General features: G+C 31.7%; 1 protein-coding gene across 1 annotated transcript in view; it reads left to right on the forward strand.

Annotated features, from left to right (window-relative positions):
- The window catches only part of ADGRB3 (adhesion G protein-coupled receptor B3), a 709,724-nt gene that overhangs the window by 230,007 nt on the left and 459,044 nt on the right, over positions 1-20,673 (forward strand). The window lies entirely within an intron of this gene.

Genomic DNA, 20,673 nt, shown 5'->3' on the forward strand with positions numbered 1-20,673 from the left:
ATGTTAAGACTTAGGAACATCAATTTTTCCTCTTAAAGTGAGGCATGTTTATAAAATTGATGATGTTACATGGAAATTGAAAGTTACTCCATCTTTAAGATGAACATGGCCACTGCGTGTTTAGACTGCTGACTTTGGCTAATGCTGGATGATATTTTAATGAATGAAATGTTTAGGTTGGGGAGGCATTTCCTGTATCTTATATTATCTGGCCAGTGTATAGCATCATTATGTAAGAATTATATCTTTATTAATAGTTGCATATATTAGATACAAAACCATGTTGTGGTTTATTAGAGCTCTGTTCCTAAAAGATGAAAGTCATTTAGGATACATGTGTGAGGATCCTTTATTAGTCCTTACATTTACTTTGTTAATGTTATTCTTATCCTTTCTCGAGCTGACATGAACTGCACAAAGCCTCTTACTGAGTCTCTAGCATTAAGAATAATTAATAAGTTAATTCTGTTTCTAACTATATCTCTTAATTTTCTGTCAATAAAGATTGAGCGAAAACACTTCCTTTATTGTGGACTTAAATTATAAGACTCCTTGGAAATAGATATATTTTGCAGCAAAATACGCTATGATCTTTTTTATTCACAACAGAATGACAACTTAAGCAGGCTTCCCTTTCTGTGTGGTTAGCCAAGCAGACAATTATAAGTGTCCCACTTCAAAGACTACCTGCTTCAGGCTTGTCTGTGACTTTCATCTTCAACCTCATTCCACAGCACTGAGCAGAAATGGTGATCATCACTGTCTCCTTGTTTCCCAATACTTCTTCGAATGTTTTCAAACTGTAAGTGAGTTTTTCAAATTAGGTTAAAAAATCTCCCAGATATTTAAACTCTAGTCTTCCCTTTAATTATTACCCAATTTTCTCCTTTTTGTCCCCACAGTTACAAAATGAATTAACTTGACCACTGTCTCTGTTTTGTCGCCTCCTACTCTTCTTAAGTAGATTAATTTAGTTAGAGAATCCAGTTTTAAAAATGTTCTCTTTTTTAGAAATATTATATAACCATTATGGATACTTTGCAAAAGAAAATGAATTATAAAGACACAAAAATTGTTTATAATCCCACAGAGATAGATAGTAAGGGCTTTTAAAAAAATTTACTTATAAATGTAACAAGGTAATTTTTCTTTGCCATTAAAATTTCGTAGAAAATGGTTTTTATATGCTGAATTAATTTTATTATTTACTAGTTGTTTCTTAGTTTATAATTGTTTGCTATTGCAGGTGATTTTGCAATAAATATGTCATCGTAAATGCTTGACCATACCTCTACTATGTTTAATCAGATATGTTCAAGAAGGTAAAAATTGCCCAACTGCTAAAAACAAAGGCTGAAATAGTTTAGATCCCAGTAGCATTCTTTGAGTATTCATTTTATGATGGTTTTAAAAGTATGTATTGTCTAACTTGTAACTTATGCTAGTCTAATAGAATAAAATGTTATTGTAATTTATCATATTTGGGTTGATAGTGGAGTGATCATGTTCATTCATTATCATTTTTTTTGTCTGACTTGTATACTCAAGTAATATTGCAGCAAATATCTTCCCTGATTTGTTGTTAAACCTTAGGTTATATTTATAATGCTTCTGATAATGAAAATATTATATTATGTACAGAAAGTCTTCAAATCTGCAACATCTATGAATATTTGTCTGTGTGATTACCACTTTCTCTCTACCTCTTTTTCCTTTTTTTTTTTCCTTCTCCTTTTCCTCTTCCTCCTGCCACTTCACTGTTAGATATTCATCTTTCTAAGCCTCCGAGGAACATAATACATGTGCAATAGGATAAGTTGTAAAGCATAGTGTTTGACACACTTTATAATTTGGATTAACATTTGTAGTTTTGCTTCACATAGGTTTTGTATGTTTGTTGTTAATTTTGTTGATTATTTTACATTGTGCTTTAGTTATTTTAAGAAATGATTTATAATTTACTATTATTAATATAGCAAAATTATTAATTTGAGTATTTTCATGGCATACTCAGATATAATGATCTCATTAATTCTACCAATTTTAAAACTGGTTGTTCTAAATAATTCTGTTGTCTGCAAATAGAGACTATTTTTTTCTTATTCTATTGTTATTTGTTTTATAAATGCTGTGAGTCTAATTGTGTTAGATTTACTTCCAAACCAGTGTGAAATAATCATTAAGCATCCTTGATTTTTACTTTTTACTTATGAGAATATCTCTAGAGTTTCTTTATTATGTAAGATATGACTTCATTTGAAATATTATTGTTTTTTCTAATCCTGTTAAGGATTCATAGTTTTAAAAGAATTTTGAACCTTAGGTTAAAAGTGAATGAATTTCAGGCTTTTCCAGATCCATTTAAATGATATTTTTCTCAAAGATTTCCCAGTACTTATACTGATTTATTCTTGCAAATAAGCCCTACTTAGTTGTGAGAGACTTCTTCTATCATGCACTATTAATTTCATCCTAGTATTTCATTTAGGATTCTCACATAAATTATTTTGCTTTATGATTTTTATTTTAATTATCTGTCATATTTGTTATGCATGTTGTCATAATTTCCTAAAACTAATTTGGTACCTTTTCATCTTTTTCAAAGTTTTGTAAAATGTTGTATATATCAGGAAATAACTTTGCTGTATGAGTTTTAAAGTCAACCCCCCCTGATTATATAAATCTGGTCCATATTAGCAATATCTGGTCCTCTTTAACAATATTTTCTATGTCTCCTTTGTTTATTGGACAATTAAATATTTCTCTAGCTTCTTGAATTACTATTGCTACTTTTTCTAAATACTTGTAAATTCAATGATACTAATATTTATAAATATAATAGTATTCTCTTTAACAATGGCATCAATAAATTATGTAGTTATCTATTGGCCTTTTAATTTTTACATGTATCTTTATGTCTTCATTGGTTTCATTATAGTCACCAAAAATACATCTATTGGCTTTACCAATGATAGATTCTAATCAACTTTGTTCATATTTTTGGAATTTTTTTTATTCTGGAGGGTTACCAGTGATTACTTAATTTCCAAATCTAGTTAACCTTCTGAAATTCCAAGAGATTTCTTTTCGTTAGTTGAATGTGTCTGGCTTGATTTCCCTGGTGAAATACTTTCCTGAAATACTCTCTTAGGTTTTTTGTTTTTGTTTTTTGTCTACTTTAACTATTTCTCTTTATCTTATTTAGAAGTTCTGCTTTCTTCTTCCAACCCCAAATGTGGGCCTTCCCCCAAAGCAGCACATCACAGTCTTAAATCAATAAGTCCGTATCATCCTATTGACATTCTTAGTCCATCTGCTAACATTTCCATTAAGAAGTTTCACTTTAAACTTAAAGTCATAAAATTCTCCTAAGTAATTCCATGTGGTAATTTCCTGATTTCCGAGAGAGTGAATAATTTCTATCCTAAATCTTTTCTTTTTAATCCTGAAGACATCCAAATCCTCATTCCTTCCATCAGCTGTGGAAATAACCCACTGCCGTATTTGTAGCTTACACAGTCTGAAGGTGTCATCTCCTCTTTCTCTGACAGCACCCAAGCTGGAAAGCAAACCTGGTGATTTAAGTGAATGCCCACTTAGGAATTGTTTCAGTCTCCCCTAAATTTACCAGTAATTCTCCAGAGACCTTCTCTCTCTCTCTCTCTCTCTCTCTCTTTTTTTTTTTTTTTTTTTTTTTTTTGTCTTTTGGAAGAAAACCTGTCGATACTTTTCCCTTAGGTTGAATTTTAGTAGTAAAAACTGCTCTTGTGTCCCTAGGAGACAGTGGAGATTCTAATTCAGTAAATTCGTTCTCAAGTGAAATCTTTTTACTATTAGGTAACCCCTCATATACGTTCTCAAAAGAAAAAAAAGAAACCTCATAACATCTTATTATATATGCCTCTCCCAAAAAGAGAGTCCAGAATTTGGAAGATAATGTTAGTAAGGATTTTTTGGTAGAGGAATAGGAATACTTTTTTTTCTGAAATCTTTATTTTCCAGAATGAACTTGAATTACTTTTATATAGGGGAAGAATGCCCTGCCTTCATGAGTTTACTTTTAGTATTGTAGGACAAAGAATATGGGCCTTGAACACAGATATACCTAATTTTGAATCTCAGCTTTTTAATTTATAGCATAACTGAAAACTATTAATTATCCTTCACTTTCTCTTCTCTACATTTGGAGAGGGAGTAAGAATTTTTATTTCACAGAAATATAAGTGAAGTAAAAACTTCTGTCTTCCTACCAAAGGTTGTAGTGAGATAGTAGATGCTAAAGAAATGTTGTATCCTCGCTTAAGTACAAAAAATAAAAATAAAAATAAAAAGACTGAGTTTAATTTTATACTTTTACTTCATCGTTTGTAACTCATAACTTTGTTAATGTATTTGTTGACAGTGCTCACTGGTTGGTCTCAGCGTGGGTCTTAAATGGTTCTAACCACCCTTTTCTAGATAATTTGCTGCTTAAAGCCTAGAGATTGCCTTTTATAAATCAGTGTGAGATTTGGAGGTGAAAACCTGAGGTCAAGACCACAAACATGAACCTACTTGAAGTGTCTAAGTCACTGAATTTGGTGACACACTTTGCATACCAGCATAAGATGCTCTTCATCACCAGGAGGCTACAGGAGGAGGTTTAGCAATGTTCCTTCAGTAGACTTATCAGAACTAATTCATCAGTTTTGCAGAAGAGATGTGAGAATTGATGGAGCATTTCTACTTAATCTGGGCATTTAACCTCACTAATTTTAGTGGTGTTCAAGAAAAAAAAAAAAAAAAAAAGGCTTATGGCTAGTAATTACTTTTTTAGCTGGTGATGTCTTTTCATTTGCAAATGTGTTTCTGGGAAAGTTTGAATGTTGGCTTTTTGGAAAATGACTTTGTTTGCTACACAAAGGTCATTCTTTATTGCCAAACATCATTTGGTAGTTGTTCATGTTTTTTTTTTTTTTTCTTTTCAGTGGCTGAAAAACTTTTTCCCAGACATGTTTTTGAGGTCAATCTGGTGTTTCAAGATAGTTGAAAATTATGGTTCTCTGAAACCATAGGGTTTGAGAAGAATATCGGCACTGTCACATAGAAAAATTAAGTTCTTGTGTGACTCAGTTATGACCTTTATGAGTAATTAACAGATTGCTTGTCTGGTAAAGGAGTTCAGATTTTTCTCAGCCATTTACCAAGAACTGTGTGCTGTTGTGAGACTGTTCCTCTTGTTTGAGACTGGAGTGAGAAAACCTTTACAGCCTGTAGAGGGCACCAAAATTTCTGCCTTTTCAGTCTCAGTAACTTAAGGATTTAATGTATGAATTTCTCTGATTTTTTAATGGGTCTCTTTGAGATTAAATCTAATGTGGCCTCATACTTACACTTTCAAATGCTTCACTAAAAATATAAATTCATCTTCTTATTTATGCTCAACAAAGGAAATTTTGGTAGAGGTAAAATTAAAAAGGCATCTGTTGCCAAGGAGGAAAACATTAGGGAAGAAACTGTGATACATTACTCATCATTAAAATATTTTCATTGTATCCAACTTCATGTTGACAACACTCTAAGACTACTCTCTTTTGTAGGGCAACTTAATATCAATTCCCATTGTGAGGCTCTTAATTTAGCATATTTTCTTTCCCATGAAGTATCAAGGAAAACAAAACAGTTGGAAGGTACCTGCAGGTGAGATTATACAACCTGAGCAAACATTAGCCTGATTCTATATTCCACCATGATTAACATCACAACACCATACATTCCAATTTAGGGAAGTAAACCATGCAAAGTGCAGGAATATAAAATTTATTTTAAAGTTGAAAGGGAACGAGTGGTCCAATTAGCTATAAGGCCTTATACTTGAGAGTATAGCTTGAGCATTAGTTAGATGTGAGTTTTTAGTCTCAGACCCAGCATATTTCAGCTGTATAGTGATGGCCATGTAACATAACGTCTTGAAACCTCTCATCTTCATATCTAAAATGGAACTCATAATAGAACTTCACAACTCATGAGGAAGAGAGATGTAAATATAGAGCCTGGATCATTGAAAAGAATTCTAACACATGACAGAATGAGCTGATGTGAATGGACCCCATACCTGCTATAAACTCATGGATATGCTGGATAAAATGTAAATACAACAAAAATGAGCCATGCTGAAAAGAAAGGGAAATGTACAAATGTCCCTAAAATACAGCAGTAACAGTAAAAAGAATGCAAAATATGGAGGGTAAGCTGGCAGCTCTTAAATATTTGCACAGTTATAACCTATAAATGGTTAAGACTTGGGATTTTATTGCTGCTTTGTGGAGATGAAAGTGTCCTTAACCTGTGTAGATTGGGGAAATAAATAATCTAACTACGTAGAACATGGGGTATCAAAGAGCTGTCCTTTCTGTCAAAAGAGGTCTAGAGAAATTTCATTAAGTGGCCCTGGGAAACAGTAAGAAGGATGCTTGCCTTCTTTTAGCTTTGGTTGGGGGGGAAGAAAAGTACCCCCCCAAAATAAATAAATAAATAAATGCTGTCACATACCATGACAGGTAATGGTGAGAATTTATAGTTTTGTGATGTAGCAACTTAAAGCTAAGAAATTTACTGCTGTGGAAGAAGACTACTATACTGAGGATTATAGGAGTTGTACGGGGGGGGGGGGGGTTTGCAAATGAACCTTAATAGAAATAAGATAAGACAAAGTAAAATAATATAATATAATATAAAATGATATATGGCATGATATTATATGATGAACCTTAATAAAAATAAGATAAGACAAAGTAAAATATTATAATATATGATATAGTATAATATAATGATATAATGAAGTGAGAAAACAGAGGCCATGCAGGAGAATCATCAAACAAAATACAAGGAGAACACCAAGAACTGGAAAAAAAAATCCTTATATAAACAATAAATTATATATGTTTCAAATGATTTTTTTAAAGGAGTAGAAATAATAAATATAGCACAATGTGGAAGAAAATAGATTTGCAAAAAGCAGAACTACCAAAAACAAAACATATAAGCATTGAAATTAAAAATTCAATAGATGGGTTAAGCATTAATTTGGACACTGTGAATAGAAATTTTTGTGCATTAGAAGGTAGATCTGAGGAGATTACCATGATATGGGGATCATGATATTATTCAGTAATACTAATGTTTTTCTCCTTCCTCTCTCTCTTTTTCCTCTCTGTCTCTCTCTCTCTCTCCTTCTCTCTCTCTCTCTGTTCTAAAATATGTCTCAGTCATTTACAAGGCACAAGATACAATGATGGACAAGATAGACAAGACTCTTATTCTTATGAAGCTCACAGTTTAGTTGGTGATAGATATAACTATTAAATAAATAAACAAAACATATTGATAAGTTCTGCAGAGAAAATTAAAATCAGGTCTAGAGAATGTCTGTCTGTATAGGTACTTTGTATTTGATGTTCAGGAAGAACCTATTAAAGGAAGTGAAATTTTAGCTTAAATAAAAATAACAAGAATGAATCTGCCATACAAAGATCAGAAGAGCTTCCTAGTTAAAGAAATAATTTAGTACAAAGAAGAAAAGAACTACGAATGTGTAAGGAACTAAAAGGAGGCCAGTATGGCTGGAACATAGTGAGCAATGGGGAGAAGGGTATGAGCTATCTTGGATATGCAGGCTGGGGCCAATTACATAGGTCTCTTAATGAGAGCCAGGATGAGGAGTTTGGATCTTATTCTAAGAATTGTGGAGATATAAATGGACTTAAGGAAGGGTGTTTACATAACCTGTTTTACCATTTATATTATTTGGCTGCCTGCTATGTGGAGAATAAATTATAAACAGTAGACATGGTGGCAGCGCAGGGAGCGGACGCTAGTGTGGACAGTGGGAAGCTGTAGCAATGGTTGAAGTTCTAGAGGCTAGTGGGGTTTGGAGTGGAATCGTAGTGGTAGAGAAGAGAGACAGTGATGGATCTGGAACATGCTTTGGATGAAGATACTATAAGAGTTGAAATTTGATAGAATTCCAGGTTTAGGGAAAGAACATAATCACAGGTTCTAAGAATCAGAGAAAAATATGTGTAAGAATTATTCCTACGGTATTCATTATTCACATAGTACTTCCTGGGATCCAAAGCTTGTTACTTCATATGGGCATCCATTCCTTTCTATGTACCCCAAATTAATACTTCTTCCTGTAGATTTGACCCCTTTTCCCCTAATTATTTTTTAATTAATAACATAGTTAACTTAGTTATAATCCTTCTGCTACATAACAAGTTTTCAGATAGTCAAAGAAAGTTACCATTTCTTCCTGGTATTTTTTTTCCACCTAAGCTAAATATTTTCTCTCTCTCTTTCTTTTATTTTCCTTTTTTTTTTTTTAAATTCTAATTTCAATGTATTTGCTTGACATTTACGGCACTTATAATTCTATATTGAAGTTTAATTTTTAAAATTTGCTTGAGCTTTTCTACTAGAATTTGTTCTCTAAATTGCCTTATTCATTGAGCACTCAAAATTTTATCTCCAAAATAAACCTGACACCAAACTCATTTTTGACACAGTTCTCACTCCAATTCTCATTGTTTTACCATTCTGAGCATTCTTCTTTCCACATATTTTACTTTATGAATATTTATCTTTAAAAAAATGATGACCATAACTAAATGCTAAATAGTCCAAAAGTCTGAATTCTATACTTTAAAAAATGCAAAGTTAACAATGAGATTCAGTATAGCTATTGTACAATGTTGACTCATCAAACTGTAGTCATAAAAAAAAACCCAGTATATCCATATTAAAATAAGCCAGGTGTACTCCAGCTGGGAGTATACACTCTGAGACAAACTTCTGGCAAAGAAATAATATGTGGAATACACTTATTTGAAGAGGGATTATAATTAATTGGAAAGTACTGGGTAAAACATTAAAAGCATAAAAACTATAACACAAAAGAAGACATTCTCTTTCCAAAGAAGCAAAATCTTAATTGCTTCTCCCACTTATGCCTTTGTGAGAAAGTTTGCTATAATTGGGTAATCAGAGCTGATGCCCCCTGTAAAGGCTGGGGTGAGGGAGGAAGAAAAATCCTAAACTGAAATAGGAAAGGACTTAGAATGTTAATGATGCTATCCTTAATCCCCCTCACCTATTCTTGGCTGCTTGGCCACCAGCCCCATAGAAACCCGGTCCTATGAGGATGACTCCTTGGACTTCTTGCTAGATAATGTTAGGGTTCACCTTTGGTTAAGAAAGTACAAAATCAGATAAAAGACCATATTTAATGGCCTTACCAATATGAGCTACCCAGATACCAGTGTAAGAATGTCAGCTGTAATCCTAGGGTTGTCATCAATGTTCTCCTGAGTTCTCCAGCCTTCTGAAGATCACCTTTCCTTTAGGATAGTTTTTAAACAAACATTTGACTTGAACTACCACTTAATTTAGAACTAGAAATTTAATATCTCTCTGATATTCCTGAGGATTCTTTGAGGGAGGTGTTGTATATTCTTTATATATATTCCTGTCCATTCTTACACGTATTTTAACTATATTATCAACCATTGATTTGTATTTTGCTTCTGAGATATTCTCTTTATTCTGCCACTTGCCAATCTCAACATGAAATCAATGTTCCTTTGCTGCAGTCACCTTCTTTTAATATCTCTAGCGCAGGATTATTGGCTTTTAATGAAAGTTGGCTCTACTGCAGAGGAATTTCGCCCCAGCATAGTACATACCTTTATACTTAAATATCACTGTTATTAAAATTTCTTCTGATATTCCTTCCAAAAGAATTTCTTAGTTTTCTCATCTGCTCTCCATTTCCCATTTTCCCACTATTTTTATGGACATCTCTCTCTTTATTCCTCTCCCAAGATCTTTTAAACTCAGTCCTTTCTGTTTGTCCCCAGTAAGCCTCAAGTTCTCTCCCTGCAATTAGGTTATTTAATTTCCAGATGAAGCCGTAAGGCCTATCTTTACATAACCAAACTAGATTATCAGATTATTTGGTAAACCGAAGACAGTGTTCTACATTATTTCTGGTCAAATTTTACTTTTATTTTGCTATTTATTTGTGAACTATTATTTATTTGGAGCACTGTATGTTTATTAAAAGTAAATTTTAAGTGCATAGCTAGGAGCACCTCTCATAAGGGAAATGATTCACTTCTTTTCATAAATGCTAAGTTTGCCAGCAAAATATCTATGTGGCACTGTAGGGTAGGTGTTTGGAAGATGTACATCAGACTAAGGGAGTGAGAAACTGATTGCTATTTGCCTAAATGCAACACCCAAGTCTGTAAGAATGGGTAGATTTCTGAGGGAGAAAATGTTGAGGCAGAACCTGAGGCAAAACTCACATTTAGAAGATAAAAAGTCACAACCAAAATAGAGACAGATTCAGGGCCTGGCTGCTGTGGCTCAGTGGATTGAGCTTCGGCCTGCGATCCAAGTGTCGCTGGTTCGATTCCCAGTCAGGGCACATGACTAGGTTGCAGGTCAGGTCTCCAGTTGGGGGCGGGAGTGAGAGGCAACCACACAGTGATGTTTCTCTCCCTCTCTTTCTCCTTTCCCCTCTCTCTAAAAATAAATAAATAAACAAACAAATAAATAAATTATTTAAAAAATAGAGACAGACTAATAGATGGACAGCAGGATGACAGCTGTGGGGGTGGGGGTTAGGAGGTGGAGGGATTGAGCAAGGAGGAAAAAGGACTCCTGGACATGGGCAACAGTGTGGTGACTGCAAGGCAGGTGGATATAAGAGAGTTGAATAATGGAAAAAAATACAATAAATTTTTTTTAGAAAGTCCCTAAGGCAGTGAAGGAGACAGAGAAGCAGTCAGGAGGAGGAAGAAAACAAATCAGTGAGCTTAGGAAGCCAAGGGAGGTGAGCATTTTAGAAAAAGCTGTGGGTGGGAGAGGGGAGCAGGAGGGGGGTATCAAATGCTGGAGGTACAAGATAAATGTGACAGTTTCTAAGAGGCAAAAGACTTTAAAGAGAGCAGTTTCATTCGTGGAAGGAGGCTTGAAGTCACATTGCCTGACATTAGTGGGTGAGTGGGAAGAGAAGGATTTGAGGATACTCTTTAAAATGTTTCTGTAAGTAGGAAAGAATTTTTTCAGAGAATGAAATGGAAAGTGATTGGTTTAGCACTTATCTTTTAAGAATCAGAAATCAAGTGTTCAGTATTACCAGAGATAGTTTTTAGTGAATATGTAGGGGACTGACATTAAAGCAGAGTACAGCTTGTAGGAACCCAGACCCCCCCCTCCCGCCCCCACAACATTCTTGGAAGATAAACAAGACAAGGGAAAGCTGACTCAAGGGAAAGCTCACTCATTGTGCTCAGCTTAGATGCTGAGTCTTGTACTGAAAGGGAACACAGTACCAAGTGAATGGAATGAGAAAGGCCAATGTCTAGGAACATGCTGGTAAAATTTCAGAATTCCAAGCATAAAAAGAAAGGAAAGGCAGATTCTCTTACAAGAAAACACCTTTATAGGAAACACTGAATTTCAGGTTACAGTATTAAAGTTACCTTCAAAGTTCGGTGAGAAAAAAATTCTTGATCTTTAACTTCTAGGCCTAGCTAAGCTAACATTCAAGTGCGAGGCCAACATATATATCAATTTTAGAACTATTTTCTGTTAAATCACATACTAGAACAAAATTAAAACAATTACAAGAAAAGAGATCAAGAAAGAAATTAATATAATGAATAGTTAAGTCTAAATTATTGAAGCACAGGGTAGTAATATAGCAGTTTGGAAGTAAATGACATATGAGTGTCAAGTGATAGCACACCCAAACTTTAATCTTGGTTTGGGAAAGATTGCTGATACTGGATCAAAAAAGAATGATAGATTACAAAATACGTGTAAGTATATATAATAAAATTAGTGTATAACACTTGAGTAATTGAAATAGGATATCTAGAGAAAAAAATGTAACAGCGAAAATTATTTTCAGTCCAAAAAAATCAGGAAAGGGGGAAAATGAAGAAACAGCAAGAAAGCATGTTAAAGAGAGACTTTAATATAAGATGGAAGAGGTAAGTTTAACATTTTAATAAGTACGATAACTATCAATGGATTTAATTTCCTATTAAAAAAAAGGATCAGGTGGGATTTTTTAAATCCAACTATATATATATATATGTGTGTGTGTGTGTGTGTGTGTGTGTGTGTGTGTGTGTGTGCGTGTGTGTGTGTGTGCGTGTGTGTGTGTGTGTTATATGCTTAAAATATAATGACACTAAGGGGCTGAAAGTAAAATATGAAAAAAGGCATAGCCAACTAATGTGAAAATAAAGCAAGAATAGTATTAATATCAGACAAAAGTCATATTTGGAAATATTGAATATGTAAACATGAAAAAGCACTAATCAGGAAAAAGACAGATGTTGTTTATTGATAAAAATCAAATAGACCAAAAATGTATAATGTTTTCTCTCCTTACCCTATCTATTGTGAAGTATATTGGAATAAACATTTCAGAGACAATATAATATATATATATCAAAATTTAAATTGTGCTTTGTCAAAGCAAAACCATTTTTGTGAATTGCTTCTTTGGTAGTAAATCTTTGAAGGCAACATAACGGTCTAGCGACTTCTTGAGGAGTTTCCAAAAATAAAAATATATTAAAAAGTATAACGTAAGAGAAAGAAATGTAAAATAAATATTATCTTCTAAGGTATATTGAGACTAGACCAGTGTATAACAAAATCAATTAAAATTTAAAAGAAAGAAAACTCTAAAGAGAAAACAAGAGAAACCAATGAGCCCCCAATATTTTTTGGGCCATGATGATATGGCTTTTGTGTCAACATTTTAATTTAAATGGTTTTCTTAACCAATTCTGTAGAATGATATGGATAAGATATAATTAGTTTTATTTGAACAAGGCTATGAATAAAATAATAAAATTAAAAGTTATTAATCTAATATGTATATGACTGTTTATATAACTTTTATAAAGAGCTACCTAGTAAAGTTAATATTTATATAAGATTATAAAAGCCTTATAAATCAGAGTAGGAATGACCATAAAATTTTCTCTTACAGAAACAAACTTTTGTCTGCTTTGTTTACTGCTCTATCTCCAGTAACTAGAATCTCATCTGGAATGTAATAAAGTGCTTATTTAATGTTTTTTGAATAACTAAACTTTATTCATTCCCAAATGCCTTTGAAAACGTATTGTCTTCTACAAAATTCCTCTCCAGTGTGGACGCTAGCTATAGTATAGATGCATAGGTTTAAGTATCAGGCAATCTGAGACCTCACATGCGAAGTGAACCATGATTTAGTGCTAGATATGAATCAAAATAACTGCTCAAAATTGATTGAGTTAAAAAAATGTTTAGATGCAATCAATACAACGCTTTGTCTTCCTTAGAGTATAGTGCATGCGTCTGTGTACAAACCAATTGACCAAGCTTGGTCAGGTCCTCGAGGCTCTTGGTTTGTTGAGAGATGACCCATATATGTTCATGGGCCAACTTCTGACCCAAAAAAACCATTTTAGAGCTTAAAAAGAACCTTCGATCACATTCCCTGAATCCCTTTTACAAAAAGAGGAAACAACTCTAGAGATGTTAAGACATGATGCTTTGAAGTATGAGTTGCATCAGCTTTAGCTACACAGTTAAAATGGTCTTCAGTAGCTTTTGGTACAGGAAACACTGCTCTGAAAGGCTTTTCATTTTTAGTTCTCTCTACCAAATGTCACTCGGGCTTCAATTCTAGTAGTGATAACTTATGGATACAAGTTTGAATATATGCTATTTGATTATAAGGTTGATCTGTTCCTAGAAAATTAATGAAAATGTTTTTCATTTATAGTCATTTGTCTCTGAGAAATAAGCTAAATTTTTAAGGAAATTATTAAGATGGTATGATTATTATTTTTACAAATTATTATAAACATTCTATGTATGTTTTAGTAGTTATTTTCATTAAGGAAGTAAGTTTTGCAATTTCTCTTAGTAAATATGTATATAGTGATACTGCTTTGAGCTAAAAATTCTGTAATTAATTGTGGAAATATAACAGCAGTAAATGGTAAAACATGACTAGAACTATTTACTTTGATATTTCTAAATTCTCTAAAAATTTTTTTCTGTACAAACATAACAGATAAAAGACAGACTAAGTACTCTCTTACCTCCACGTACAAAGAATAACCTTGAGGTCATGCTACTCAATTGAATATAATTTAAGTACAATAAAATGTGTCAAAAATATCCACGTATGCCCTGGCTGCTGTGGCTCAGTGGATTGAGCATCGGCCTGCGAGCCAAGTGTCGCTGGTTCGATTCCCAGTCAGGGCATATGACTAGGTTGCACATCAGGTCCCCAGTTGGGGGCGCGAGTGAGAGGCAACCACACAGTGATGTTTCTCTCCCTCTCTTTCTCCTTTTCCTTCTCTCTAAAAATAAATAAATAAACAAACAAATAAATCATTAAAAAATAATCCAGGTACAAGCATCTTATTTTTAAAAAGTAGGAGTTTTATGAAATATCCATTGTTCATATATTGAAATATTTGTTTAAGCAACCATTTATCTATTTTTTAACTTTCAATTGGGGTGTGGAATGTACTAATTATCTTTATATAATATCTTATTAAGTTATTTCTTTTAGTAAATATACATGCAGTGGTATTTCTTTAAGTTAAATTATTCTCATAATAAGTGAAAATAAGCTTTGGCAAGTTAAAAAAAATGCTATATAGATATGAGCCTTAATTTAAAAATCAGAAATCATTTTTAAATATTCTAAATAAATATATAATACAATATAATGATACAATTGATATACAAAGGTAACATCTATCAAAAATATTAAACCAAAAAGTGTCACTTTTTTAAAGCATAGACTGTCTTTAAAATTCTTTTTCCTGTAAATTTTTGGGGCACTAAATTATTCTAGTTGCCAGTAATTTGGAACCAGTGATCCAAAGATGTACTCAACCTGTAAGCAGCCAAGCTCTGTTCTTGTTAGGAAAATAGGACATATTTCATCCAGGGACAGTTCAGCTTACTTTATTATATTTAAGATTGTCTAAGATCTTATTGTTTGGCCATTTTAGCAATAATAGTATTCAAATCTTATAGTGTAAGAGTTTTAGTTTTCTGCACAAATTGTTAGAGCTCACAGTAAAGCATCTTATTTTACCACTTATGTGCTAATATGCTAAAATCTGACACAAGTGAACAAGAAAAGACATTCAATTACTAGTTACGATTAGAAGTAGAATTGCAATTCTCATTTATGATTTTCTACATTTATTTTCTTCATTGCCAACAAATAAAATATTTTCAAATAAACTATTACTGATAGATTATAATAATTAGTTATCTCAAAAGAAATGAGTTAATAAAATGCAAGTGGATAATATATAAGAAATGTTAACAAGTAATTCTTACATGATTGCAAACATTGATGATTTTTTACATAGTGCAGTGCATCCAATTTACTAACAGTTCCCAGAAAGAAGACGGAAAATAAGCATAAAAGTGATGATTTAAGGCTTTATATTCCAAATTTCCTGGAATCATTCTAGATAAGATATTTCATAATTTTCAAAACATGTGTGAGGATATCTAAAAAAATTTATTATGTAGTTACTTCAAAGTTTCGATTTGGAATAAATATGAATTAAAATACAGCACCTTTGTTTAAGAGTATACACACTAAATATTATTTGATAGTCATTTCTAGAAAACATTTTGTATTTTCCAATTTAACAATTTAAAACTCCTCAGCATATTTAATTTTTCTATAAACATAGTAGCAGTATGACCTTTGACTATGTTTTGTTCATTTTTGGAAGTGGCATAATATTACCCATCTACTTAACAGAATCATGGCCAACTATTTAATAAAATTATTTTGTGGGAGTATTTTAAGAAGAAAGACATAGTTTTATTATTGTAACAAATAGCAGCATCTTGGTCCCTATAACCAGACATCTAACTATGGCAATGCAACCAAAAAATAATTTGAAGGAAAAAAGTCAGTTAACCTCTTAAATCTTAATGATAGATTTCTCAGATTCCTAATAAATCTTAATATACCTTCATTTTATTTTAAATGTTTCTTAATATGTTTATTTTTGTTAGTTTTAAGTATTTCTTGTTACTTACTTTTTATAAAGCTGCCATCCTTGAATTCTTTAGAAGTTGTGTTCTGGCTGCTTATTCTACTTCTGTTTGTTTCGTTGGGGAAAATACAATTACTTGATTTATAATCAAAAGCACAGAGTACTTTTTAACTAGTGTCCTTCAAAATTTCAACTATTGAAATCTATTTCAAAATTCTATGTTTCTAATAATGGTTCATGCGAGTTCTAGAAATGCCTTTGGCAATACAGACTCCAGGCTTTTCACCTGTAAGTGCTATCTTTTGATAAAGCACCTGGCTATATTATATACTCTTGAGTGAGAGAATATAATTTTTAAGTATTAGCACATTTCAAAAATTATTTTTTTAAATCTCAGAAGGGAATCAGTAATTGGTGATCTGTGCTACGCTTCACTGTCTAAATTTCCCTCCACTTTCTGCATGCAAAGTAATCATGCACACTCTATTTCCAATAAGTGTAAAAATAAATGAATAAATTCAATAACTAATACTCCTGACTAACTATGAACCTAGGCTGCAATAAATAATTTTATTTCAGAAAATATCAAAATGCTTCTTAATAGAATTTATTTCTCTATACCACCATAATCCAGGCAGATGATAGAATATTTATTCTCTCAACAAAGTATACACTTAACATTATTATTTATTATATGATAAATGAAATGTCACTTCAAATATCTAGTTGAATGTTTAAAAGATATACGATCTTTTTGAAGACCTATTAGCAAACAATTATTGTAAAGAGTAATATATTATCTAAGAAATTGATGTAAATATGGGTCTCAAGTATAGCTTAATATTTTGATTAAAATAAATAACTTTTCATGATTCAGAGGTTCAGGTCATTAGTTGATTTCACCGAACTATGAGCTTTAAAATATCAGAGACTATTTCTCATTTATCTTTATAACTCTTGTGCCTTATATATTAACTAATTAATAAATTTAACAAAGTTAAGCTGTGTTTTAGAAAATTAAACTTTGTTTTAGGGCAGTGAGATTTAACTTCTAGTTATTACAATAATTTTATAATAACCAAAATATACTTATGGATAATAAACTTTACTGACAGAGGAAATGTTGACCATCGTCATCACACATAAACTAACTTTCAGGTACTTTACTAAGAATTTTATTTTTTAGCCATCAGACTATTCTCCAAGAAGTTAAAAAAGATAGTTCTAGATATATAGAAACTTGCATTTTGGAAGAACAGTTCTTAACATGAAATTTATTTATATAATAAATAAGTGCTGAACCCCACCTATGTGCAAACCAGGAGGTGATTTCAAAACTTGTAAACCATTTTTCTTCCCATAGAAGTTTGTAATCTAATTGGAGGAAAAGACACTTAATCTAATAGTTAAAATGGAAGTCCATTATTGATATAAAGCAAAATACAAGTTAAGGAAGACAGAGGCTGATTCTAATTGGTTGATTGGGAAATAGTTCATGGAGCTGTCGCCTTTGGAGCTGGACTTGGAGAGGAGCTTTATTGCAGGTCTGTGTAGAAGAACTAGGGTTTCAGGGGAAGAAAAATGAGAGAAAGGGTGCAGTGGCTTGATTATTTCCATGACAAGAAGTAGTGCAGTATGGCTGTAGAATGTAAGTAGGACATAACTTTGGAAGTTTGTTGAAAACAACAATAGCCTAGGCTAAGATGGTTTCTGAGGAAATATAAAGGAAAGTTAACTAACAATGTGATTAGTATTTACACTGCAAGATAGATTGCAGTAATAACCAATATCAACTAATCTGATGTTCTCCTTGTCTATACATTAAAAATAAACACATGGTAAAATCAAATGTATATGTGTTTTAACTTTTTTGATGAATTCAGTTTTACATTATTGTAACCCTTGATTTCCAGACAAAAACTTCATAACTGACAATTGACTATCAGGTGTCAGTTTTCAGGTCTATTTATTTCTTAATGGTATACTTATATATTCCTGGATGGGGGAAGAAAAGACATAAAACTATACTAAAACCAGTAGATATTCAAAACCTTTCTTTCACATAATTGTATTTGTATCCTACTTCCAGAGACTGCTGCTTTTTATCAAGAAGAACAGTGAATGACTCTATCAGAAAATGTGCCTAAACATGGAAGTCATATCCAATCATTAAAGTTTTATACATAAATTCAGTTATTTACCCATCACTTAACTGATAACATCAACATCAAGACATAGGAAATAACCCTGTACTTTCATAAGCCATGTACCATATATACATACACAATATTATGCTGTACATTACTTCATTTGATTTCATAACTTGCTTTTCTTTGCTTTCACCAAAGCAAATCATCTTTTTATTTGGCTATGCTATCTTTCTTGTGTAACTAATGTAATATGTTATCTTTGCCAACTCTGAATCATTTGAATATGAATCAACAACCCATGAAGGACTTATGATAAAGGTTTACCTCAACCACATTCACAGTATAAGAGAATAACAGCAAAAATAAAACCTTGTTTTTTTCTAAGTTTGTATGATCGAATTAGCTTTTCTATGAATAGTGAAGAAGACAATATCATTTGAAAGTGTATACAAATATTTTGAAAACATCCATTAAGAGATATGGATGGAACTATAATATTGTTAAATTTTGCCATTTATTACAACCCTAATATAAAGTTTATTTTGTTCCCAAACACTTGTTACATAAACATTGGAAAAGAAACTGACTCTATTAGATAATAGTTTATATATTTTACTTACAAATTCAGATTGTTTTAAGTCTAAAACTATAGGCCTGGAATCTTGAGAAAATACCACCATAGTGTTCTTTTTCCATCTGATAAAAAAATAGAAAATGTTAGCATGTTTTTATCTTACGAAGATTTTATTTATATCAAGACTTCATATTAGTTCTCACTTTTTAAAAGTAATTTTTCAAATAAATTATATTGACAGCAATAATCAAATATTTTAAACTTTTAGTTATGTAAATATGTGTAATCAAGTCATAGGTAATTAAAAAATTAATTATCTTAATTAATTTTTCTAAAAAATTTCTTAAACACTATGACCCAGTGATAAACTTTTAACATTTATGCTCATATCATATTGATTATTGATTATAAGTAGAAGTAACTACAGTGAAGAATATTAAAATTAAATTGTATTAATACATGTGTTTGAGATATGAATCACGATCCAGCTAACAATATGAAATAGTTCACTTAAATGCTAATGCATGTTTTAAAAGTATTTTAGTTTTGTTTAAACTTTAGAAATAATTAAAAATTGAATATGATGCTTTTAAAATAATTTCAACATTGTCCACCAACTTACTCAGATGGCTGAAATTTAGGATCATAGTCCCTGTACAAATCATTGATTTTACCTTAGAAAACAGATGGCAGGCTATTATCATTATGCCACTAATTTGAAGAATTGTCTTCTACTAGAACAGGTAAAGTTACTAAATAGTTAAGAAGTTCTGAAAATGTAGTAATTTATTTTGATATTCTTTGCCCTCCCAAGGCTGAAACTACCTTAGTATGAACATTAGAAACCCCAGCTTACTTATGTAAACATGCATTCTAATTTACACACACACATACTACACATATACACAATTTAAATGATAAATTCTAGAGGGCACAAGGTGAAGCCTACTGTTAATAAAGATTACTGTTGAACTTCTTTTGCTATTTCAGATCCAGTAAAAATTCAATTATCTATAATATTTTAAAATATTGAATAGTGCATAAGAGTCTAAATATGAACATTGTAAGTAGCCAATTTTTTAAATCATTAAATGATATGTAATTAGATACTTCTTGTTAACATAATGAAACATGGTTTAGGTAACACATACTGTACACGTAAATGGATGACATGAAAGAATATTGGCATAATGGAAAACAATGATCGATTTTACCAGATTAAAACAACTGACATTTTATGAAAATTTCTATTTTCTACTTTGGATTTTATCTAAGCTGATGAAAACAAACACATTTAGATTTCTCAAATTTCTCATGTTCTCTTGGGTAGAAAATCTGTAGAGAATATCTGACAAATCAACCTGTCAGGTGTCATATTTTAATATTTATGTGGGGATTTGCCAGGATGGACAAGATTTGTAATCATCTCTTCTCCTTACATAATAGACAAGAGTTGGTAGAATTAGTGCTTCCAAAACTCACTGCTTAATTGCACAAAGTAAGATTTATGCAATATTTTAGCAGAAGATCATTTAAAGATTGATGGTAAAAGGCAAAATAATGAGCTGGTGAAATAAACCATTATCAAATTTTGACATTATTAGTTCTGGCAAAATATCTACAATATCATAAGAACCTATTTTACCCAATCATTTGTCATGCATTAAAGACCTGGTCTTAAGGGCTTAAGGATTTTCTTGAGGTAACAGAGTGCCGTGATTTCCTGCTCCTCAGAAATTCCCTTTCCTACCTACCTCTCATATGAGCCACTCTTCCATACATTAGACTTTGATTTTATTAAAATTATTTTATAGTAACAGTGTAATAAGCATGGAACTCTAGCAGATTT

This window comes from Furipterus horrens, unplaced genomic scaffold, assembly GCF_987537825.1.
Source record: "Furipterus horrens unplaced genomic scaffold, mFurHor1.1.pri manual_scaffold_6, whole genome shotgun sequence".
Classification (NCBI taxonomy): domain Eukaryota; kingdom Metazoa; phylum Chordata; class Mammalia; order Chiroptera; family Furipteridae; genus Furipterus; species Furipterus horrens.